The following is a 27,307-nucleotide window of genomic DNA, read 5'->3' on the forward strand; positions in this document are numbered from 1 at the left end:
GGGCTGAGTATTTTGGTCATTTTAGAAGAAAAGAAGTTGAAAGAATTATTGCTTATATACCCACCATAAATATGAGCTGTGGGGTTATGATTTCATTAAGTATGATTCTCTTCTAAGTGATTGCTATATTTTAAAAGCTGTACATGGGCTATAGACACTTAATTTGTAGTTTATCTCAGCTAACATGTTCATGTGAAGTAACACACTTTCAGTTCATTTGCATGACACTTTTTATTCAACTTTGGATATTTTTGTTACTGATGTGATTCATTAAATCTTCAGCATACAAAAAAGAACTCATTTCTTAAAAGTGGCTCATATATTTGTAAAATAATGATGAAAATCAATATTGCAATTCTGAATAACATTTTGAATGTATTTATAGGTGAAATTCAGTGTGAATATAGAATGAATTTAAATTCACATTTAATTCATCTTTTAGTGCGTTGATTTTGCACATGCAGTCCAAACAGGAATGTGAAATAAAAAGTACTATTAATCTAGTCACACATTCAACGGCTACAGTATTTATTGAATGTGTATTATATGCCATGCATTGTTTTGTATACTAGGGATACAACGATAAAAACACTGTTCCACTTTTAGGTAGCTTCATTTTAGTTGTGGAAGAAAGTAAAACAGACTCAATACATTATTAATATATAAATATGGCCATAACTATTATGAAGAAAGTTAAAACAGAAAAAAGGGAAGTAATGAGTGATGGAAGAAGTTAGGGATGAGAAGGAGTTTTATATAGCATGGCTAGGTGATGTGGGACCCAAGGAACTTAACAAAAACCCCCTACCCCTGGACAAGCAGAGCAGGACTAACTCCATTTTGTGCTACACCCTCCACCTCTTGTATGACCCCCACATGACCTGCTTATTGCTTAAGGCGCTGCCCCACCCTAGTCAAGCCACTGAGCACACCCTTACCAGAAATCAGCTCATATAGGAATGTGGAACCCCTAACCACCAAAGAATGTAAACCCCCCCTTGTGCCCACCAAACCTGTGCACCAATTCTGACCAGAGTGATAGGCTAGTTCAAATGGTCACTATAGGGTAAATTATAATTCAATTGGCCACCTGTGTGTGGACCCACATGACTATGCAACTTTCTGTGTGTGTCACAATCTCATTGGCCACTGGCCCCTCTAAAACTGCTACACCTCTTAACCTCGGGGTCCAAGTCCCTGCTCTGCTGTGTTGGGTATACTTGGACCCAAGCTCGAGCTTGTTAATAAACCCTCATGTACTTGCATCGGTGTCGGCTCCTTGGTGGTTTCTCAGATTCGCAATCTTGGGCACAACTATGAAAGCCTCTCTGCTGATGTGACATTGAAGCAGAGAACAAGAAGAAAGTGGACATCTGAAAGAAGAAACTTCCAGGTAGAGGGAAGAGCAGGCACAATAGGTGTGAGACACGAGATTGTTTGGCATATTTTAGTAACAGAAAAAGATGGATAGAGGTAGAGTCTAGTCCAGAAGACCGACTTTAAATAATAATAGACAAATAATTACTTAATTGTGGCTGTATTGAGTAGTATCAGATAATAACATGACATACAAATGAACAGTATGTAACTTGCTTGAATGTTACAGAATATTCTTTGAGAAATTAACTTTTAATATGAATATGAAGTGTGATGGGAAGTTAACCATGTGATAGGATTTGGGGAAAATAGGGTGATTTTTATTGAAAGAGAAAATTGTTTATGTTAAAATCTAAGGATGGGAAAGATTGAGAGAATCCGTCTGTAGTTAGAAGATGGTGTGTGAAGGAGAAAGTGAAAGTATATGAGATTGGAAATATAAAGAGGAAATAGATCATGCAAATAGATATTTATAAGTCATATTAATGATTTGGGATTTTTCTTATGCACAGGGTGTTAGCCAATTGGTTTAAATGAGGGAGAGGGAAGTAACATGCATAGAGTTGCATTTTTTTTTTCAAGCAATAATCTGCTGATATGATAGGAGGGCCCTTTGAATGGAGCCATTAACAATTCTTGATATTGGAAGTAGCTTGGTGAAAGCAGTGACATGGAAAAATATACAGTAATGTATTTAGGAGAACTTGTTTAATAGTTTCTAATGTTAATGATTTGGTTTGTAATGATATATAGATGTGTTGATTCTTCACATTGGTAAAATAGTCTGTAAAACTTTGACCATATGCCAATTTATGCCTTAGGTAGACAGGTTTCTTTCCTTCTGTGTGTATATGTTTCTGGAATTAGAATAGCAGAGTCCTTGAATTTACTTAAATGAAATTTAGATGACAGTCATCAGAATGAAATTTTTGGGAGTCCTTTAGCAAGAGGATATTAAAAGAGAAAAGTGGCTACTGGAAAAAAAATTAGGGGCCTGGAGAAAGACAACTAGCTACTAAAGGAAACTGAGAATCCCTAGAGAATTTAGAATGCAATCAGAAGGGTAAGCTGTCACTATGCCGTAAAAGTGGGAATTTTAAGAAGAAGCAAGAACTCTCCATTGCTGAATACTGATTAGAGAGCAAAGAGTGAACAGATGAAAAAACTCTTGCTAATATTTCAGATAATCCTAGATTTAGGTTAGACATAAAATATAATTTTTAAAGTTTTACAGAAATGATTTTAAAAATATAGAATTATGATATGATTTATTAATCATATTTTGTACAAGAACTTCTTTAAGCCTGACTTCATAAAATCTTTATCTTTAGTGTTAAATTTTCTTAATAAATTTTAGTTTAAAAGTAAAAGACTGCAGAATTTGACTCTATTCTAAAATTGAAATTGAAAAGAGCATTAAAAATGTTTTTCATCTAAGTCAGTTTAACATCTCTTATTCAAGCATATAAATTTCTAGGAAAAGTAGACAGCTTTGCAGTTTGAGCTCAAGCTTTGATATGAATCCAGAGAAAGAGGTATGCCAGGAAGAAAAGTGGCCTATTTCAAGTCATGTCATTCAGTATAGACTCAAAGTTATGCAATGTATTTTTTGTTATGGAAAGAAAGGCACATCCATATTGACAAACTCATTTCTATTTAGATGGGTAGAAACAGTCCCCAATAATAAAAAAATAGTATACCATATAAAATTCTTCATATTTTTTCTATTAATTTATCAATTAGGTATAGATTATTTTCTATTTATCTAATAGAATAGAATTAATCTATTAATAGAATCTACTCTGTTAACTAAAATAGAAACATTTTTACATATAAGTGAATAATTAGAAAAAAATAAGTTCAATGAGGAGTTTTGCTATTCATTAGTCAATTTCCTTAGGCAAGTCCCTCAATCTCTCTGAGCTTGCATTTTCTAAAGCAGATATTAAAATGTTAGAAACATATCAGGTAACAATGATGGACCTATTTCTCTGAAAAGCAACAGCTCAGTATTGGAGATAGTGTGATAAGAGATTTTCTCAATCATTTTCAAAAACTGTGTATTTGGAAGATTTACAAGATTCCAAGGCGAAAGATCCAGCTCAGTCAAGAAATGAAAGTGTACAGTTAGTTTCCCTCTGGTTCTAGTTTGATGAAGAGAAAGCTCTGTGGTTACAGGAAGAGGCACTCTCCTTTCCAGAATGGGGAAATTAAGAAGGAAACTGAAGGTACCTGTAAATCTGCACAGCCTTGTCAGAGATAGTAAATCTAGATAAATGATCCAGATGGTTTTGGTTTGTGAACTGGGAGCTGTTATACCCAGCCCCATGCATATAGGCCTGCACTAAACAGAGGGTAACAAACATATGTTTGCTTCTTCTTCTATCTAGATTGTTTCCAAGATTTATTACTTTGGGATGTTGGGGCAGCTTTGTAGAGTTCAACGGTTGTATACCCCTTTAGGAATTATAAACACTTGAAGCCCTTAAAATCTTAGTGCTAATAAATGTATCTGCAAATTTTCCCCTGCTTCCAAACTGATCGGCTTTCCTGTATACCAAAAATATTATTTCCCTTACTCATCCTACTTTGATGTACTACTCTTTCATTATCCCCTCTTTCTCAAAGTTCTTGGGTTAAGTATCCTAAAATTGACATTTATGGAGCTTGCTGTTTACTTACAAAAAATTCTTTCAATCTGACAACCTGCCAAATTTAATTTAATAATCCAGTCAGTTCTCCTTGTTCTCTCTGTAGCATTTGGCACTGATAATCTTTTCTCTCTTGCAATGCCCTCCTCTTGGCTTCCAATATATTGTGCTTCCTTTTATTCTCCAATCTGTCTGAAGTTTCTATTCTGTCTTTTGTTTATTCAGTCTTGTTAGTCCTTGTGTTTCCTAGATTTATCTATCTTACTTGTTTGCTTAACTTTTATTTATGTGTGTCAACTATATCCTCTCTAAAGATGACTTCCTGGTATATATTTTGAAAGAGATTTGCAACTTGACAGGAGAGTTATTGAATATCAAAAACTTCAACTGAAAGAATATTTTACTTAGACATTTCAGAATATCCCTTTAATATCCAGTGTTTATTTTTGGTTGGTTGATTGGTTGTTTCCACAGTATAGAAATATTTTAATTTATAGTGGTATACTAAATTATTTTATGATTATTAAGGAAATAAACATGAAAATATGAGAACTAAAATAAAAAGATCAATTATAACATTATATGTTGTTAACATCTGACTCTGCAGTAGGCATTTTACTAAAAACTTCATGTGATTATGTTCTTTGGAGATATTAATATTATTTTCATTTTATTGATGGAATATCAAGAGACAATACTTGTCTCAGTTCACACAGCTATTTGGTGGTAGATATGAGATTCAAACATACATCTAACTGACTTAAGAACCTCCAGCTTCTTAATTGCTACCTTGTCATACCCAGGTATACCAATGGTAAAAATTAATTGCAGCTTCCTCAAGCCTCCCTTTTACATGCTGCATGATCTCTTCCTAATTAAACTACCGTCCTCTGAATAGATAAGAAAAAGGGAGGTTGTTTCATATCCATTTCTGGCTCAGCACCTGGAAGCACCATCCCAATGGCTCATGTTCCTTCATGTTGTTCCTAACTTCATGGAGGCCCAGCTCCTCTTCCATTCTGGTTGCCTGAATTCCCACTGCCTACAGTTCTCTCAATATGAGGTACTACTTCCATAAATGTCATGGGTAAAGAAATGATATGAAACAGACCCCATTTCTCTCTTTTGTTTTATTCTTTTGCTCTCCCACACAGTCACTGAAAGCCGGGTAGTTATGTCAGATTTTACTGAAGTGTTGGAGAAAATTAAATATATAATGATTTTCACATCTAACACTGTTTGCTCAATATGACTATTTCCTTATTCCAGTGGCATCACAGGAAGGTTAGGCCCCACCGACAGGAATTCTTTTGTGGACTAAACCTAGTTTCTAGACTAAATGTTCTTACAATTAGACCCTCCTTCCTCTCAAATAGGATCTTCTTCCTCAAAATTCTATAGTTTGAATTTCTACCCCTCACCATTTTGGGAAACCCCATCTCACACCCATAGAAATGCATTATATAGGATCTGGCCACCTTTCCCAATTCATGTGTATTGCTTAAAGGTAATCTGGGAGGCTCAATACATCTCTAACAGTATATACTCAAGCATTATTTATTCAGTATAAATAACAGTGGGACAGGTCAAACTGGTTTTTTGCACTTTAAGTACAAGAAAACAGTCCAGTTAGAGTGTTTGACATTCCAACACCAAGTTGTATCCCCAAGTGGTCTCTCTACTTGTATGAGATGCAAACATATCTGTTCATTCTTTGAGGTCCTCAACTGAGTAAGTACTGAATAAAACATAGACATTCACATATACTTCCCACAGGAAAACATTAAATCTCAGAGTTGGCACAGTATAAATCCATTCAGCCTTTATTTTTTACTTGTTGCTAAGAATATTTATATACAAAAGAGAGCAGAATAGAAATCCTATGTGTGAAAGCAAAAAGAGGAGTATAAAGACTTGGAAGAAAGAGAAACTACTTACTCTGAACTTTCCTGTAGAACCTAAAATTGTTAACAATGGATTACTATTTTTTACTATCTAATTAGGGAAATAGGAAATAAAAGATAATGATGCCATAATAATTTTGGGAAGAATAAATTATTTTTAATGAGTTTTCTTTTTTATTTTATTTTTCTTTATAATCTTCCCTGGATGATTGCCACTATTGATTTTTATTTTGAGATCTATGTTTTTGTTATGTAAAAAATATTTTGCAATTTTTAGTTTCATGCAATCACTAACATGAGGAATATATTCAATTTTACTTAACTACTTTGAAACTAAGAAATTAAATTCTCATTATAACTAATTTATATAATGGAGAGAAATGATTTGATGTGGAAATATGGATAGAAAGAAAAATGGTGCAAATAGAAGCATGAGAGATATATTATTTTTTTCAAGACATAAGCCCTATCACATAATTTTAAAAAATTTCTAAGTTATTCATTATTTTTGACATCTTATGGTTATTTGTATATATGTTTTACTTCTTTTATTATAAGATCCTCAAGGTCAGAGAAAAGATAAATATTTGATTCTTAACTTTTTTTTTTTCACTCAACAAGATATACTGAAGGCACTTAGATCTTGATTCAGATAGAATTAGTGGGGAATGAAGAAGACATTCAGGATTTTTGCACTGTCCAATGCAGTAGCCACTAGCCACAGTGGCTATTGAGCCTTGAAATGTGGCTGGTACAAATTGAGATATTCTTTAAGTGTAAAATACACTCTGGATTTTGAAGACTCAGTATAAACAAAAGAATGTAAATATATCATCAATTTTATATTGATTGCATTTTGAAATAATATTTTGGATATATTAAATATATTATTAAAATTAACTGATTTTACCTGTTTCTTTTTTAATTTATTTTAATATAGCTACAAAAATTATTGTGTACCTTGCACTTGTGGCTTATATTACATTTCTATTGGGCAATGCTGCTATGTGTTTTTTCTAGAATTGATTATATATATAATCTCTTTTACTTTGAGAATAGCTTACATGTATGAGAATATTGGAAACTTGTGCCTTTCAAAGACAATATTTTCTCCATCTCAATTTAGTGGTAACTTACTTGTCTATATGAAAAGAAATGTTTATTTCTCAACTTTTAAGTCTGGAACAGCCACCAACCAACTGGTCTCTCAGTTACAAGGAAAATAAGTGTCAGTAAAAGAGAAAATAAGAATTCATTGGGTCAGTAGGGGAGCTAAGATGGTGATAGAGTAGGAGGACCCTAGCTTGTTTTGTCCCTGAAACACAACAGGATAACTATAAAATCATTCTAAATACCCCCAGAAATCACCCTAAAGACTTCTAGAACAAGCTCCACAACTAAACGGAGAGAGGAAGCCACATCAAAGTAGGTAGGAAGTGAGAATGCATGATTTAGGGAAGAAACTGATCATAGGTACTGTGGAGGTGAGGGAGCTATGGTCATGAAAAAAGGTGAGAGAGAGAAAGAAGAGCACACAGGAGAATGCACAAGACTATGTTTCCAAAGCCATTGGCAGTGAAAACAAGAGGGGCTAATTTTCCAAGTTCTTGCCAGCAGCACAGGTTAACAAGGAGTTTTAAGTCAGCAAGCTTGGCTGGAATAGAGCCCTGAGGGCATTGTGCTGTTTCTGGAGGGAAGGCAAGCAAACAATTCAAGGGTAGATGGTGTGGAAATTAGTGACCTGAAGAATGCCTGGGTCATATAAGAGGAAGGTTATTCAGTCCTCTTGGAGTGCATCCCTTAGAGGCCATGTTCACAAAGAAGCCACTCTGGGGACAAAGAACCAGCTGGTGCCATTTCCCTCCCCTATCCCTCAGCATAAACACAGAGCTATCTGCTGGAAGCAGCACAGTTCCAACACTGGCTGCCTAACTTGCTTATAACAAGTCCCACAACCTCTCCACCCCCAACCACATGACTGACAGCCCTTTTTGGTCAAGCTTGCCTTAGTCCCAGAATAGCAGGCCTCTGCTCTGCCCCAGAAGACCAGCAGAAACCCTTACCCACACCATATCTCCCAACCAAAAAGTTCTACACATCTTTAGTTCTAGTACAAGTAGTATCAGGTTTCATTTAAAAAGCAGACCAGAGCACACTGAGTCAAAACTCAGCATGTTCTGGCCAAGGACCAAACACTGCCTACAGAAAACAAGGAGATCCCCTGGAGATGACTGGCCTGAAGGATAGAGCAGCCAAAACACAACAGCAGAGTGCACATAGAACACATCAGAGAACTCCCTGGAGTGCCAGGCCCTTGACACTATATGACCTCTTTCATAAAGCCATTACTCTAAGGAGCTGGAAACATAACAGGTTTTTCTAATACACAGAAGGCAGAGACTTAGACAAAAATGCCAAGATGGAGAGATTCAGCCCAGATGAAAGAACAAGATAAGGTCACAGCCAGAGACCTAGGCAAAACAGATATAAGTAGCATGCCTGATGGAGAATTTATTTTTTTTAAATTTTTTTTTATTTTTTATTTATTTATTTTTTTATGATAGGCACACAGTGAGAGAGAGAGAGAGGCAGAGACACAGGCAGAGGGAGAAGCAGGCTCCATGCACCGGGAGCCTGACGTGGGATTCGATCCTGGGTCTCCAGGATCGCGCCCTGGGCCAAAGGCAGGCACCAAACCGCTGCGCCACCCAGGGATCCCTGATGGAGAATTTAAAGCAACAATCATAAGGATACTTGCTGGGCTTGAGAAAAGAATGGAAGACTTTAGGGAGTCCCTTACCACAGCTATGAGAGTTAAAAAACAATCAATCAGAAATTAAAAATGCAATAACTGAGATTGAAGCAGGCTTGATGCAATGAACACAGGCTGGAAGAAGAAGAGGAATGAATAAGTGATGTAGAAAACAAAATAATGGAAAATAATAAGGCTAAACCAAAGAAAGAATTATGGAACATGAGAATAGACTTAGGGAACTCAGTGATTCTATCAAACATAGTAACATTTGTATTATAGAAGTCCCAGAAAAAGAAGAGAGAGGAAAAGGGGCAGAAAACTTATTTGAGGAAATCATGCTGAAAACTTTTCTAATCTGGGGAATGAAGCAGACAATCAAATCCAGGAGGCACAGAGAACTCCCATCAAAACCAATAAAAGTAGGCCAACACCAAGACATATTGTACTTAAATTTGCAAAATATAGTTATAAAGAAAAATCTTAAAGGCAGCAAGATAAAAGAAGTTCTTAGCTTACAAGGGAAAATCCATAAGGGTAGCTACAGATTTCTCAACAGAACTTGGCAAGCTAGACGAGAGTGGGATGATATATTCAAAGTGCTGAATGAGAAAAATCTGCAGTCAAGAATATTCCATCCAGCAAGGCTCTCATTTGGAATAGAAGGATAGATAAAGAGTTTCCCAGACAAACAAAAACTAACAAAGTTAATGACCATTAAACTCGCCCTGCAAGAAATATTAAAGGGGACTCTTTGAATGGAAAGGGAAGACCACAAGTGACAAGGACAAGAAAGGAATAAAGAAAATCTCAAAAAAAAAAAAAAAAAAACCTGATAAAACAAGTAATAGAATGGCACTAAATGAATGGCACTAAATTATCTATCAATAATTACTCTGAATGTAAATGTACTAAATGCTCCAATCCCAAGACAAGACCAAGATCCACATATATGCTGTCTACAAGAGACTCATTTTAGACCTAAAGACACCTCCAGAGCAAGTGAGCGGATGGAGAGAACCATCTATCATGCAAATAGATGTCAAAAGAAAGCCAGAGTACCAATACTTCTATCGAACAAACTAGACTTTAAACCAAAGCCATAACAAGAGATAAAGAAAGGCACTATATCATAATAAAGGAATCTATCCAAATAGAAGATCTAAAAATTGTTATTTATGCCCCCAACTTGAGAGCACACAAATATATAAAACAATAACAAATACAAAGGAACTCATTGATAATAATGCAAAGCAGTAGGGGACTTTAACACCTCACTTGCAGCAATGGAAAGATAATATAAACAGAAAATCAACAAGGAAACAATGGCTTTGAATGATACACTGAACCAAATGGAATTAACTGATATATTCAGAACATTCCATCCTAAAAGAGCAGAACACACATTCATTTCAAGTGTACCTGGGACATTCTCCAGAATAGATCACACGCTGGATCACAAATCAGGCCTCAACAAGTACATAAAAACTGAGATCATACCATGCATTTTTTTCTGACTACAGTGCTATGAAATGTAAAGTCAACCACAAGACTGTGGTCTTCAGAAAGACCACAAATAAATGGAGGTTAAACAACATACTACCAAAAAATGAATGGGTAAATCAGGAAATCAAAGAAGGAATTATTAAAAACATGGAAATAGATGAAAAAAAAAAACAGTCCAAAACCTTTGGGATCCTTCAAAAAGTGGTCTTAAGAGGGAAATATGTCACAATATAGGCCTACCTCAAGAAGCAAGAAAAATCTCAGACACACAACCTAACTTTATATCTAAAAGAGCTGAAAAAGGACAATAAAACCTAAAGCTAGCAGAAGAAAGGAAATAATAAAGATTACAGCAGAAATAAATGATATAGAAACTTTTAAAAAATGGAATAGATCAATGAAACCAGGAGCTGTTTCTTGGAAAAAATCAATAAAATTGATAAACCTCTCACCAGACTTATCAAAAATGGGGGGGAGGGATCAAATACATTAAATCACAAATGAGAGAAGAGAAATAACCAATACTACAGAAATACAATCATAAAAGAATATTATGAAAAACTACATGGCAACAAACTGGAAGACCCAGAAGAAATGGACAATTTCTAGAAACATAAAAATTACTGAAACCAAAACAGGAAGAAATAGAAAATTCGAATAGACTGATAACTAGCAAAGAAATTTAATCAGTAATCAAAAAACTTCCAGAAAACAAAAGTCCAGGACCAGGTGTCTTCCCAGACAAATTATACCCAACATTTTAAAAAAGAATTAATACCTATTCTTGTCAACCTATTCCAAAATTTGGAAATGAAAGGAAAACTTCCAAATTAATTCTATGAGGCTAGAAAGACCCTTATGCTGAAACCAGATAAATACTATAAAAGAGAACTATAGGCCAATATCCCTGATGAACACAGACACAGAAATCCTCAACAGAATACTAACAAACTGAATCTGACAAGAAGTTAAAAAAAAAAAGGCATTCACCTTTATTTATTGGGATTTATTCCTGGGTTGCAAAGGTGGTTCAATATTCATACATCAATCAGTGTTATACAACACATTAATAAAAGAAAGGATAAAAACCATATGATTATTTCAATAGATGCAGAAAAAGGATTTGATGAAATACAACACTCATTCATGGTAAAAACCCACAACAAAGTAGGTTTAGAGGGAACATAACATAACAGAGGCCATATATGAAAAACCCATAGTTAATATCATCCTCACAGAGAAAATTGAGAGTTTTTCCTCTATGATCAGGAACAAGACAGGAATGTCCACTCTCACTACCATTATTTAACATAGTACTGGAAAACTTAGCCACAGCAATGAGACAACAAAAAGAAATAAAAGGCATCCAAATCAGAAAGAAAGAAAACAGACTTACACTATTTGCAGATGACACGAAACTCTACATAGAAAATGTGAAAAACTCCACCCAAAAATGGCTCGACTGATACATAAATTCAGTAAAGTCTCAAAATCAACATACAGAGATCTGTTGCATGTCTATTAACCAAGAATGAAACCACAGAAAGAGAAATCAAGAAATCAACCCCATTTACAATTGCACCAAAACCATAAGATACCTAGGAATAAATCTAACCAAAGAGGTCAAAAATCTGTACTCTGAAAATTATAAAATATTGATGAAAGTAATTGAAGGTGACACAAAGAAATGGAAAAATATTCCATGCTTGTGGATTGGAAGAACGAATATTTTTAAAATATGTGTACTACCCAAAGCAATCTACATATTTAATGCAGTCCCTATCAAATTACCACCAACATTTTTCACAAAGCTAGAACAAACAACTCTAAATAAAATTTGTATGGAACCACAAATAGCCAAAGCAACTTTGAGGAAGAAAAGCAAAGCTGGAGGCATCACGATTCCAGACTTCAAGTTATATTACAAAGTTCTAATAATCTAAGCGGTACAGTACTGGCACAAAAACAGAAGAGAAAATACAGAAACGAACCCACAACTATATGATCAATTAATCTTCAACAAAGCAGGAGAGAATATCCAATTTGAAAAAGTATCTTCAACAAATGGTGTTGAGAAAACTGGGCAGCAACATGCAAAAGAATGAAACTGGACCACTTTTTTACAGCACAGACAAAAATAATTTTAAAATAGATTAAAAACTTAAATGTGAGACTTGAAACCATAAAAATCCTTTATGACATAATTTCTTTGACATCAGCTATAGCAACCTCTTTTTTCTTCTCTTCAGAGGCAAGAGAAACAAGAGCAAAAATAAACTATTGGGACTACATCAAAATTAAAAGCTCTGCACAGCAAAGGAAACAATAAAACTAAAAAAGGCAACCTATGAAATGGGATGATAATGTATCTGATAAAGGGTTAGTTTCCAAAACCTATAAAGAACTTATCAAACACAACACTCCAAAACCAAATAATCCAATTTAAAAATGGACAGAAGACATGAATAGACACTTTTCCAAAGAAGACATACAGATGGCTAACAGACACATGAAAAGATGTTCGTCATTACTGATCATTAGGGAAATACAAATACAAACTACAATGAGGGATCACCTCATACCTGTCAGAATGGCTAAGATCAACAATACAAGAAACAACAGGTGTTGGTGAGGAGGATGTGGAGAAAAAGGAACACTCATGCACTGTCAGTGGAAACGTAAACTGGTACAGCTCCTGGGGAAAACAGTATGAAGATTCCTCAAGATGTTAAGAATAGAACTACCCTTTGATCCAGCAATTGCACGACTGGGTATTTACCTAAAGAATACAAATACACTAATTCAAAGGGATCCATGCACCCTGATGTTTACAGTAGCGTTATTTACAATAGCTAATATATGAGAGCAGCCCAAGTGCCCATCAATTGGTGAATGGAAAAAGAAGAGGTGTTTTACGTGTGAATATTATTCAGCCATAAAAAAGCATGAAACCTTGCCCATTTGCCAATATGTGAGTAGAGCTAGAGAGTATAATGCTAAGCAAAATAAGTCATTCAGGAAAGACAAAAACCACATGATTTCACTCATATTTGGAATTTAAGAAACAAATAAGCAAAGGATGAAAAAGAGATAAATTAAGAAAGAGACTCTTAACTATAGAGAGCAAACTGATGGTTCTCAGACGGGAAAGGGATGAGGGGATGGGTTAAAAAAATGATGGGGATTAAGGAGTGAACTTACTTGCAATGAGCACCAGGTGATGTATGGAAGTGTTGAATCACTATGTTGTACACCTGAGACTAACATAATATTGTATGTTTAACTGGAATGAAAATAAAAACTTAAAAACCCTAAAAACCCCATATATTTCTAAATATCACCTGAGCACTATCATTCCAGTAAATAATCACAGATTTGAAATTTTGTTACTTCCTTATGACCTTTACACTAAGGGTAAATCTACAACTTCCCATATAAAATATTATGAATCATCATAAAGTAAATAACTTTTTTCACACTTACTGTATGCCAGGCACTATTCTAAATACTTTACCTGCAATAACTTATTTATTCTTTACAACAATACATAAGTTACATACTGCTGTTATCTTTATTTTATTGATAAGAAAACTAGAGGCACAAGAATGGTCAAAGGGGCTTTTTCAGTGTAATCAGCTAGTCAGTGGCAGGGCCCCAGATAAGTCAAGAAGTCTGGATCTAGAGACTAACCTTTTAAATACACTGGTTTACTTATATAATCTAAAAGCTAGTATTTATAAAGGAAGAAAAAACTTGAGCACTATTATCTTCCTCTATTGTTCAAGTCCTATTAGAATTTTCACTTATTCATACGCTTTATGATGGAGTTGATATGTCATCTTAATTTTTAGTCATATAGACCAAAGTAGAGTGACAAATACATAAGCAGAAATACCTCATTCTTAAAAGTGAGAATTCAATTATTGTTTTATTATCCCATCCCTTCACTCAAAATCATGTATTGAGGGGGAGGAGGTGGGTTATAAGTGATGTTATAAGTAGATTCCTTTTTATATAATGTGGAAGGAAAAAAGATTACTTTTAAAGTTGCCATACACTGTCAATGCAAAAATTACAAGTCATTTCCTCATGTATGTGTTTTATCTTGTTTTCATTATTTTATATTGTACCAGAGGAGCAATCCCAGGCACTTAACCATTTCTAAAGTATAACATGATTCAAATGTCCTGGGGCAGAACTCAATATATAATTGCACTTAAAATATAACTGCTGTTTGTTAGGGAAGTTTACTAAGCTTACTTTTTATTTTTACTTTTTAAGCTTTTAAATGTTCATTTTAAAATGTAACTCATAGATTTATGTTGGGAAATGAAGCTGATTTGAATTTTTACCATGAAGAAAACAACAGATCTTTGGATGTATGCATGAATTTAAAATTACTATATGTCCATAGTACCAAAATTAGAGTGTTTACACCCAAGCAATGATGTTGACTCTTTGCAAAGTAGCCTAGAAACCAGATAAAAGAATTTAAGTAAATGACAAATTCATTTTAAAAGGAACATAATAAAATCATAGTTTTTTTTTTTTACCTACATAGCTGTTAATTATTTCATTAGTTGATTGCACTGTATCTCTTCTTCTCGTATGCATTCTATCACTTCAGTTTCCATCTGAGAACTTTTCTTTTGTAATTCATGCCAGGGAGAATTTTCTTTCCCCTGAGATGATGGTATAATTCTTCCTTTTTGATAATAATAGCTATTTATTTTCTCCTTTTTCTCCAGTCTGCCAGGAAGTAGCAGACAAAAATACAAATTTATTCAAAGTGATCATGTTTATCTTTAGTATGTCTTCCTTCACCACGATACTCTATTTTAGTAAGTTATTTTACATGTATTTTGTTACATGTCACCTCAAAAAAATTTTGATAAAGAACACAAATGTATTAATTCAATAATACCTATTTATAGGGAGCCAGTGAGATTTCTTAAGAAAGAAAGGAAGGAGGGAAGGAAGGAAAAAAGGAAGGAAGGAAGGCAGGCTGGTTAATGTTTTCAAAATTGTTAACATCACTAAAACTTGGTAAAAACCTCTTAGGAGCAAAATTTAAAACATTTTATTAATTTTCACCAATGTGTCTAACTGATGAATCTATCATTTCTGTGTCCATTAACAGAGAAGAGCTCCTGTAGAAATGTACACATCCTGTATTAGTGGAGGAAAACAGCTGACTTGCTCTTAATTGAAAGGATAACAATTAAAATTTAGTCAGATGAATCAGCTGGTGTTACCTTCCACCCCCACCTCTATCAGCAACTAATGAAAATGTAATGCTTGTTGAAGGCATCGGAAACAAATTTGTTTTGAATTGTAGGTTGTACCAAGCTCACTTTTAATAACACCTTCCTGTGAAATGACAGACTAAAATATGTGTCCTCTGGGATGATTTATAAGAAGGGTTAGGTCGTGTTGTAAAATTTACCCTATGTTTAAATCACTGCCAACAATGAAATAACAGTAGAGCAGATGGTGATTCTACCTTAAAAAAGCCATCAATGAGTGAATCTAAAATGAAATTTAAAGTACCCCTGTATTTAAAGCATTTGTGATGACTTAGCTTTGAGTTGTATAGAAAGAGGGTAAGAATGCATACCTCCCAAATGTTATATTCATAGCAAGTACAAGTGGGGATCTCCCAGATTATATTTTTGTAACCAATTAAAATATATGATTGTACTAAAATTTTTATTTTTTTTATTTTTTTAATAATAAATTTATTTTTTATTGGTGTTAAATTTACCAACATACAGAATAACACCCAGTGCTCATCCCGTCAAGTGCCCCCCTCAGTACCCGTCACCCATTCATCCCCACCCCCCACCCCCCTCCCCTTCCACCACCCCTAGTTCGTTTCCCAGAGTTAGGAGTCTTCATGTTCTGTCTCCCTTTCTGATATTTCCCACACATTTCTTCTCCCTTCCCTTCTATTCCCTTTCACTATTATTTATATTCCCCAAATGACTGAGAACATATAATGTTTGTCCTTCTCCATTGACGCACTTCACTCAGCATAATATCCTCCAGTTCCATCCACGTTGAAGCAAATGGTGGGTATTTGTTGTTTCTAATGGCTGAGTAATATTCCATTGTATACATAGACCACATCTTCTTTATCCACTCATTTTCGATGGACACCGAGGCTCCTTCCACAGTTTGGCTATTGTGGACATTGCTGCTATAAACATTGGGGGGCAGGTGTCCCGGCGTTTCATTGCATCTGTATCTTTGGGGTAAATCCCCAACAGTGCAATTGCTGGGTTGTGGGGCAGATCTATTTTTAACTCTTTGAGGAACCTCCACACAGTTTTCCAGAGTGGCTGCACCCGTCACATTCCCACCAACAGTGTAAGAGGGTTCCCTTTTGTCCGCATCCTCTCCAACATTTGTGGTTTCCTGCCTTATTAATTTTCCCCATTCTCACTGGTGTGAGCTGGTATCTCATTGTGGTTTTGATTTGTATTTCCCTGATGGCAAGTGATGCAGAGCATTTTCTCATGTGCGTGTTGGCCATGTCTATGTCTTCCTCTGTGAGATTTCTGTTCATGTCATTTGCACATTTCATGATTGGATTGTTTGTTTCTTTGGTGTTGAGTTTAATAAGTTCTTTATAGATCTTGGAAACTAGCCCTTTATCTGATACGTCATTTGCAAATATCTTCTCCCATTCTGTAGGTTGTCTTTGAGTTTTGTTGACTGTATCCTTTGCTGTGCAAAAGCTTCTTATCTTGATGAAGTCCCAATAGTTCATTTTTGCTTTTGTTTCTTTTGCCTTCGTGGATGTATCTTGCAAGAAGTTACTGTGGCTGAGTTCAAAAAGGGTGTTGCCTGTGTTCTCCTCTAGGATTTTGATGGAATCTTGTCTCACATTTAGATCTTTCATCCATTTTGAGTTTATCTTTGTGTATGGTGCAAGAGAATGGTCTAGTTTCATTCTTCTGCATGTGGCTGTCCAATTTTCCCAGCACCATTTATTGAAGAGACTGTCTTTCTTCCAATGGATAGTCTTTCCTCCTTTATTGAATTATTAGTTGACCATAAAGTTCAGGGTCCACTTCTGGGTTCTCTATTCTGTTCCATTGATCTATGTGTCTGTTTTTGTGCCAGTACCACACTGTCTTCATGACCACAGCTTTGTAGTACAACCTGAAATCTGGCATTGTGATGCCCCCAGATATGGTTTTCTTTTTTAAAATTCCCGTGGCTATTCGGGGTCTTTTCTGATTCCACACAAATCTTAAAATAATTTGTTCTAACTCTCTGAAGAAAGTCCATGGTATTTTGATAGGGATTGCATTAAACATGTAAATTGCCCTGGGTAACATTGACATTTTCACAATATTAATTCTGCCAATCCATGATCATGGAATATTTTTCCATCTCTTTGTGTCTTCCTCAATTTCTTTCAGAAGTGTTCTATAGTTTTTAGGGTATAGATTCTTTACCTCTTTCGTTAGGTTTATTCCTAGGTATCTTATGCTTTTGGGTGCTATTGTAAATGGGATGGACACCTTAATTTCTCTTTCTTCAGTCTCATTGTTAGTGTATAGAAATGCCACTGATTTCTGGGCATTGATTTTGTATCCTGCCACGCTACCAAGTTTCTGTATGAGTTCTAGAAATCTTGGGGTGGAGACTTTTGGGTTTTCTATGTAGAGTATCATGTCATCGGCAAAGAGAGAGGGTTTGACTTCTTCTTTGCCAATTTGAATGCCTTTAATGTCTTTTTGTTGTCTGATTGCTGAGGCTAGGACTTCCAGTACTATGTTGAATAGCAGTGGTGAGAGTGGACATCCCCTGTCTGGTTCCTGAACTCAGGGGAAAGGCTCCCAGTGTTTGCCCATTGAGAATGATATTTGCTGTGGGCTTTTCGTAGATGGCTTTTAAGATGTTGAGGAATGTTCCCTCTATCCCTACACTCTGAAGAGTTTTGATCAGGAATGGATGCTGTATTTTGTCAAATGCTTTCTCTGCATCTAATGAGAGGATCCTATGGTTCTTGGTTTTTCTCTTGCTGATATGATGAATCACATTGATTGTTTTAGGGGTGTTGAACCAGCCTTGTGTCCCGGGGATAAATCCTACTTGGTCATGGTGAATAATTTTCTTAATGTACTGTTGGATCCTATTGGCCAGTATCTTGTTGAGAATTTTTGCATCCATGTTCATCAGGGATATTGGTCTGTAATTCTCCTTTTTGGTGGGGTCTTTGTCTGGTTTTGGAATTAAGGTGATGCTGGCCTCATAGAACGAATTTGGAAGTAGTCCATCTCTTTCTATCTTTCCAAACACCTTTAGGAGAATAGGTATGGTTTCTTCTTTAAACGTTTGATAGAATTCCCCTGGGAAGCCATCTGGCCCTGGACTTTTGTGTCTTGGAAGGTTTCTGATGACTGCTTCAATTTTCTCCCTGGTTATTGGCCTGTTCAGGTTTTCTATTTCTTCCTGTTCCAGTTTTGGTAGTTTGTGGCTTTCCAGGAATGCATCCATTTCTTCTAGATTGCCTAATTTATTGGCGTATAGCTGTTCATAACATGTTTTTAAAATCGTTGTATTTCCTTGGTGTTGGTAGTGATCTCTCCTTTCTCATTCATGATTTTATTAATTTGAGTCTTCTCTCTCTTCTTTGTAATAAGGCTGGCTAATTGTTTATCTATCTTATTAATTCTTTCAAAGAACCAACTCCTGGTTTTGTTGATCTGTTCCACAGTTCTTCTGGTCTCGATTTCGTTGAGTTTTGCTCGAACCTTTATTAACTCTCTTCTTCTTCTGGGTGTAGGATCTTTTTGCTGCTTTTTCTCTAGCTCCTTTATGTGTAAGATTAGCTTCTGTATTTGAGTTCTTTCCAGTTTTTGAAAGGATGCTTGTATTGCGATGTATTTCCCCCTTAGGACTGCTTTCACTGCATCCCAAAGATTTTGAACAGTTGTAACTTCATTCTCATTAGTTTCCATGAATCTTTTTAATTCTTCCTTAATTTCCTGGTTGACCCTTTCATCTTTTAGCAGGATGGTCCTTAACTTCTTTGTGTTTGAGGTCCTTCCAAACTATTTGTTGTGATTTAGTTCTAATTTCAAGGCATTATGGTCTGAGAATATGCAGGGGACGATCCCAATCTTTTGGTATCGGTTCAGGCCCAATTTGTGACCCAGTATGTGGTCTATTCTGGAGAAAGTTCCATGTGCACTTGAGAAGAATGTGTATTCAGTTGAGTTTGGATGTAAAGTTCTGTAGATATCTGTGAAATCCATCTGGTCCAGTGTATCATTTAAAGCTCTCATTTCTTTGGAGATGTTGTGCTTAGAAGACCTATCGAGTATAGAAAGAGCTAGATTGAAGTCACCAAGTATAAGTGTATTATTACCTAAGTATTTCTTCAGTTTGGTTATTGATTGATTGATATATTTGGCAGCTCCCAAATTCGGGGCATATATATTGAGGATTGTTAAGTCCTCTTGTTGGATAGATCCTTTAAGTATGAGATAGTGTCCCTCTTCATCTCTCACTACAGTCTTCGGGGTAAATTTTAATTTATCTGATATAAGGATGGCTACCCCTGCTTTCTTTTGAGGACCATTTGAATGGTAAATGGTTCTCCAACCTTTTATTTTCAGGTGGTAGGTGTCCTTCTGTCTAAAATGAGTCTCTTGTAGACAGCAAATAGATGGGTCTTGCTTTTTTATCCAGTGGGGACAGGTGACTTGGGACCCTACTCTTCCACCATCTTGTCCCTCTAATACCTGAAATTTTTATTTCAAATGTGACACTGCAATAAAAAAAAACTCTAAGCACTCAATTACCAGAAAATCAAATTAACTACATCTTATTTCTAAAGCATCCTATTTTTTAATCTTTTAATATTATATATAAGTTATATTATCTTCTTTCTAGTAATTGTGGATAACTATAATGGGCTCCTTTCATTAAAAACAAATAATATTCTAAGGGTGTAATTACACTGATTCATGCCAAGATAGATTCATGTGAAGTTAAAGTGTTTTATACAATTAGCTTTAAATTTTCAGACAAGGGCGTCCCGGGTGGCTCAGCTGTTTAGCGCCGCCTTCAGCCTGGGGCATGATCCTGGAGACCCCGGATCGAGTCCCACGTCAGGCCCCCTGCATGAAGCCTGCTTCTCCCTCTGCCTGTGTCTCTGCCTCTCTCTCTCTCTGTCTCTTAAGAATAAATAAAGTCTTTTTTAAAATAAATAAATAAATAAATATAAATAAATAAATAAATAAATAAATAAATAAATAAATAACTTTTCAGACAAGATTATCAGGTTATTTCCCCTAGCCATCCATACACTTCCATAAATCTTCATAGTAGGCCAGATACTGTTATACACTTCAATAAAGCCTGTTAGTATTTCTCATACTTGAATGTGCTTTGTTCCATGTAAGCTATCACCCCTAGATTCTGAACTTCTTAAGGTGAAGAACTATTTCATCACCTATAGTACAAACCCAACCCTATCATAGTGCATAGTGGCTCTTAAAAAAGATACAGTGAATAAATGAATAAATGTCTTTAACACTTGAATTAATAAATGAAGCTCTGTTTTAGAAAGTGAATTTAAAACTTACAAAAAAGATGTGTGTAATAGGAATTTCTTCTGAAGGAACTTCTCTAAAAATTAGAAAGTGCTGTCACTTGTTGGTTACATCAGGTAAAACATGATAAGTCATACTCCAAAGACCATATATAATTTGGTACCAGAGTTTAAGTAAATGAGATTTATAATACTATAAATAAGTTTTTTCTTAGCAATAGATTTTAATTATGTGCTAACTCTACTAACTACTAAAGCCTAAGGCCTTTGAAATTACTATTTTGGGTTTTATAATATTTTATATTTTCAGATGTCACAGGCACAGGACTATTGGAGTTGATAACAGTGTCAAAGCATTTCAGGAGTTTCTATTTCCATTATTCCTGAATTCCTAAATCTTCTGAAGCATATATCAGTATCACAGATGACTGAGGTAAAAATCACCCAACAATTAGAACAAAGCCATATAATTTCTGTGTTGTTTACTTACTATCAGCCCTCCCTCCCCGACCTAGACTCTCCTTGCTGTCCTTTCCTTTAATATGACTGTGGAACTTGTTTTCTGGCTCAACTTCCACCTTCCCACTCACTCCTAAAACCATTTTGATCTAGTTGCTATCCCAGAACTTCATCGTTTTTTCTTTTATAAGGTTAAGCTACTAATTCCATGTTACTAAACATAATAGAAAATTCTTTACCATACTTGACTTCCTAACAGCATTTGCCACCAATAACCTTATAGCTAGTACTCTATACATCTAGTGGATAGTTCCTTTTTTAAAGATTTTATTTATTTATTCATGAAAGACACACAGAGAGAGGCAGAGATAAATAGGAAGACGGAGAAGTAGAACGCTCCCCAGAAGGAACCTGATGTGGGACTTGATCCCAGGACTCCTTGGGATCATGACCTGAGTCAAAGGCAGATGTTCAACCACTGAGCCACCCAGGCAGCCCTTACCTTTGGATATTCCCACTTGGTAATCCATAGTCATCTTAAACTCACATATGCCCCACCACAGTCATCTTCCTCCTTACATAATATGTTAATCCCCTTGTGGTACCTATCCCAGTGAATTATATATACACCATAGAGTTCACCACTTGAGACCCAAACCTGGGTGTTTTCTCTGATTTCTCTCTGCCTCTTATTCTATAATACAAGTAATCACCCAGATCTATAGATTCCACCTCCAAAATACACCTCCGTTATTTTTTTCCACTTCTCTCCCTCCCAGTACCACTAATTTCAGTCCTACATCATATCTCTTGTTTAGATTATACAACCTCTTAGCTGGTATCTTGAACTTCATTCATTCCAATCTAGCCTCTACACTTCAGTAATTTTTCTAAAATGCAGATTTTGTCATGATTTATACATGCTATACAGCTTCCAAATTTTTCCATTACACTCAGGACAAAACCCAAACATCTTATAAATTCTAATTGTAACCCTTGCAAGTGGCTCAATTTATCGGCACTTCCCTCTTATTCTATACTCCTGCTATACTGAACAACCCCAAATTGTTATGCTCATTTGCTTATTTGGTTTTATTCATATGCTATTTTCTTTGCTTAGGCTGCTTCCCACATTCACCTGTCCGTTACTTGCCACATAATAGGCACTCACTAAATATGTACTGAAAAATATTGGATGATATACTACACTTGATCTTAGCCAAAAGGCTAAGAGGCGATTGGATAATATACTACAAAATAAAAACTTTGTTCCATTGGGAAGAATAAAGTTCAACAAAATAAAGGCTATTATTTCTGTAAAGAAAATTTAAATGGAGTCAAAAATTGACTCAGTTTTAAACAAAACATAGTGTTTGATGTATATAAGTTCAATTGAATATATGATGATCCATGGCTTGAATAAATCAACTTATTTATTAAACCACATGAAACTTTTTCAGTAACTACACCAGATGTTGCAAAAATTATTCATCTGGTGAATTTTATTAAAGTGAATTAAGATTCACTTTAATAAAAGTCAAAATGTTCTTGTGATTGTTCAGAACATATGTGAAATAATTTGTCATTCTTGGATCACATTTTTAGAGAGAAAGTCAGGAACTATAAGAAAATGTCCAGAGCAAAACTATGACAATAGCTACTAAAGTATTTTTACATGAGTAAATGTAGATTCATGAATTTTAAGAAGCATTTATTTGAAAAAAAAAAAAAACTAAAAAAACCCCACATTTATTTGCATACACATGTGCAATATGAATGCAACAGGCATTAATTGGGTTGTATATAGCTAGGACAATTAAATATTCTAGTTAAACCCCATCTTTCCTCAAATATATTCAGTTAAATTGGGACTTAAATCCTACTGATTGGTGGAACTGGGTGATGCCTCTTTTCCACATTTCTATCTGCATCTATTAATTTAGAACTTTTTTTACTCTAACCCATGCAGTTTGGGTGTGTGCAAATATATATAACACAATGTAGTAGTCTTCAACTTCTGTCAGATAGTAGGAAAAATACAAAACGACCTGGAGCAGAAGCTCACTCGGGGCATATGGTCTCCATAGACAAAATAGGTCCAAGCTTTGGAGGGAGTTGTTGGTTACCAATACAGTGGTGGCTACTTTTTACCCAACTCAACCACTCTGGATGCATGTGTGCTTTGAGAAATTTAATAAATTAGGCACAAGCCTGCTACTTTTGTGCTGTAGTCTTTGTGTCCTCCTTTTATGAAATGTCTCACAGATGGAGGGGATGGCAACCCTTCCTCTGTGAAATATTTCCAGAACTCTGAGTAGTGGGAGGCAACGGCAGTGCAACACCTGTGCATATCAAGATATGGTGATGATCAAAACTAATCATTGCCGGTTCTATTGTTTAGACGTGTGCCACTGTACTGCTTATCTAGATATCACTTATGTCCTTGAGGTGTATCAGTGCCTTTTCATTGGTATATACAGATATGCCTGGAAATTCTTTAAAATATTGGGGGAAGTTAATGAAATAAAAAAACTGAATTATAATTAATCAGGGTAAGAGTTTGGAGCATCACATATAGGATATTTATATATATATGCACTCCTTTGTGTGTAAAGCTGTTACATCTGTGATATCCCAGTTATATACTGTTAACTGGTTGTTCAGTATAGCAGGAGTATAGAATAAGAGGGAAGTGCCAATAAATTGAGCCACTTGCAAGGGTTACAATTAGAATTTATAAGATGTTTGGGTTTTGTCCTGAGTGTAATGGAAATTGTAATGGCTGAACATATTAACTCATAAGTATTTTCTGTCAAGGTCAGAAATTTATAGAGTTTGTTTTTCTTTGGATAGCTTTTCTCTCTGTTTTTGAACTATGAAAATGAGTGAGGAAATTAACTCAAGCATTTTGTTTCCTAGGAGCCTAGAGAAATAAATCTGCTTCAAGTTATATTGTAAGACTTAAAATGTTTGCATTTCTGAGAACACATTATTAGGCTGGTAGAAATAATTCTTCAAGAAATATGGAAATGGTAACTTCCCAAAAATGAAATATTGGGTTATTGTTCCCAATTCTCCCTCTCTCTGAAATATTTTTTTCATGGACACTCTTTGCCATGCTACCCTACAATTCTATAAAAGTTTCACTAGAAAAGGTCAGGTATATTTTCCTTGCACCATTGACTCTGAGCTTCTTCATGCAGCTCGCTTTGGCCAATGGAATATTGGTGGGTTTAATAGGAATAGAAGCTTTACTCTGTGTCCATACTTTGGCTTGCCCTCATGCACCTGTGCCTTCTGCCATGAGAAGATAATGCCTGGAGCAGCTATGGTCCAAGAAGCATGAGAAGACATATGGAGTAGCTTGAGCACAAGTCATAGCCTGGAGCTAAGACCAGAACATCTCGTTGGGGTCAGCAGATCCAGAGGCTACCTACAGTGCTATAAGTGAGAAATAAATGCTTACTATTTTAAGCCACTGGAATTCAGATATATATGGTTGTTAAACAGCAAAATTGTAGCAAAACCCTGTCTGATGTATTCAGTATCTTCCCCTTCCTGGCATTTACCCATACATTTTGTTATAACTTTTATGATATACAAACAGGGTATTTATAGGAAAATAATTTTCTAGGTAATCCTTCAATTTTTATAATGAAACATTACAAAATACCATGTGTTTGTTTTTTAAAGTCTCAAATAAATTAAGTTGTACTTTATCTTAAAATTAATTTGAAATCACTTTTAAAAAGGCTTATTTTTAGCAAAAAGACTGAATAATCCATACTCTTAGCAGGGAAAAATTACTTAGAAAAAAGTTATATTGATAAAAAAGCTACTTTCAAAATTTCTATTTATATCACAGGCAGTTCAGTTGTTTGTAGGAAATCAATATTTTCCAGTTTTAGGTTAAACTTTGAGTTTTTCCTATGCTGTTTAATATTTGACATTAAATTAAAACTAAATTGGCATACTTTATCAGTTTGATAATAATAATTTAAAATATGTAATATTAGGGTGATACCAGTCTTTATTTAAAAAAAAATAGACTAAATGTTACATAACAAAACCAAAACCAATAAGAAACAAACAAAGAAAAACAGATGAAAAATGTTTCAGTTTAGGAGTAGGTGCTTTGGGATGCTAACCAAATTTTGTGACTGATTGTGGTCACTTTTGTAAATGATTTGGAAGGGAATGTCTTTGAATTATCTGGAGCCTTGTAATATAAGTTTGTGCTTAAGACATTAGGGAACAGGCTCTTCAGAGGAAACATGCCAGAGACATTTAACACATTAATAGTGTGAATGGTCTTCTAGCAGTTTAGAGCAAAGGCTCTATAAAAATCCAAAGTAACATTATTAATAATTTGTATTTACCATAGTGCCCTTCTCTGGCGATCTCTTAAAGCACTTTGCAAAACTTCATAAGTATCTTTATTTTCATGCCTAGCAGAAGCTGTATCCTAACCCATTCATGTGTCATATTTATGGAATGTATAACTAGATTTGCACCTCAAGAATCAGGACAAACATATTCTGCAGAGTGATAATTTAACAGCAGAGTCATGACACTTCTCCAAAGAAAGAGCAATTCAGCATTATCCTCTTTTTTTAAAAAAAATATTTATTTATTCATGTAGACATAGCGAGAGAGAGAGAGAGAGAGAGAGAGAGAGAGAGAGGCAGAGATAGAAGCAGACTCCATGCAGGGAGCCCGACGTGGGACTCGATCCCGGGACTCCAGGATCGCGCCCTGGGCCAAAGGCAGGCGCTAAACCGCTGAGCCACCCAGGGATCCCCTCAGCATTATCTTCTAATGCTACCTCAGGACTGTCGTCATATTTGCCTCACCTTTCTCATTTTAATTGGAGCAACCTAGACCAAAGTCAAGATTTCATAATTTCTAGGGACTGGATATACTAGAACATCGCTAGAGTTGGAAATTCCAGATTATTTACTCCCATTGCCTCTTTTTTTTTTTTTTCTCCCCTGACAAACTCCCATCCTTGTCCTTTGTTGTCTGCAAATCTAAATTTCTGCCCCACTTAAAAATTACCTTTCATTTTGCTTTAGGAAAGCAGCACAATTTAGAGAAAGTACTATGGATTAAGCATCCATAAATGCTATGGATTAAGCATCCATAAACCCTGTCCCAGCACTGGTTTAACTTGGGGTTAAGAGAGAAGTGGAGGAGAAAAAATGAAGCAGAATAATTTAGTGGGGTTAAAATCTTGCCCACCTTATGGGATTGTTGTGGAAATTGAGTAAAGCACATAGAAGAAGTTCAGCATACTGTAAGTATTGATAAATGCCAAGTCTTTACCATTGCTGTGGCCTGCTTTGCAAGCTCACTCACTTTGCAATTCTATATTGAAGATTATATAGTTAATGTCTAAAGGATATTTAAAGTTATCTTTGAATGATACTTATTCATAGATTGCCTTCAGCAAACTTAATAATTATCATCTTTTAAAATTTTTTTCTAATCTTGTAATATTCTTGCCAGGGTGTCATAACAGAATTCTGTTGGCTTCTTAAATGAGTTAGGAAGTGCTCCCACATTTTCTTTCCTTGGAAAATTTGTGTAAGATGGATATTATCACTGCCTTTAATATTGAGACGATTTCAGTGTTGAGGCCATCTAGTCATGAATTTTATGTGTGGGGAAGAAGTCTATTTCTGGATTCAGTATCTATAATTGTTATAGTCTTAATATTTCCTATTTCTTATCTCAATTTGGTTAGCATTTTTTCTAGTTACTTTCCACTTCACCTAATTTTTGTAGTTCATAAGCCTAAATTCCTCATAATATTTGTAATTTTCTCTTATTTGATTTTTTTAAAGATTTTATTTATTTATTCATGAGAGACATAGAGAGAGAGGCAGAGACATGGGCATAGGGAGAAGCAGGCTCCATGCAGGAACCTGATGTGGGACTAAATCCTGGAACTCTGGCTCCTGCCCCTGAGCCAAAGGCAGATCTCAACCTCTGAGCCACCCAGGCGTCACTCTCTTACTTGTTTTTAACCCTCTTTTTTTTTTTTTTTTTTTTGAAATCCTGTTGGTTCTTTAGGACTTTTTTT

At 35.2% G+C, this 27,307-nt stretch overlaps 1 long non-coding RNA gene across 2 annotated transcripts in view; it reads left to right on the forward strand.

The window, feature by feature from the left end:
* The window catches only part of LOC144320526 (uncharacterized), a 230,320-nt gene that overhangs the window by 129,410 nt on the left and 73,603 nt on the right, over nt 1–27,307 (forward strand). Inside the window, exon 4 of one of the 2 annotated variants that reach the window (XR_013386156.1) lies at nt 21,074–21,187. The exons of the other annotated variant lie outside the window; for it this stretch is intronic. This is a non-coding gene — a long non-coding RNA (uncharacterized LOC144320526). Of the gene's footprint in view, nt 1–21,073; nt 21,188–27,307 lie in introns of those variants that run through there. 2 annotated transcript variants of the gene reach the window in all.

Source organism: Canis aureus, chromosome 9 (assembly GCF_053574225.1).
Source record: "Canis aureus isolate CA01 chromosome 9, VMU_Caureus_v.1.0, whole genome shotgun sequence".
NCBI lineage: Eukaryota > Metazoa > Chordata > Mammalia > Carnivora > Canidae > Canis > Canis aureus.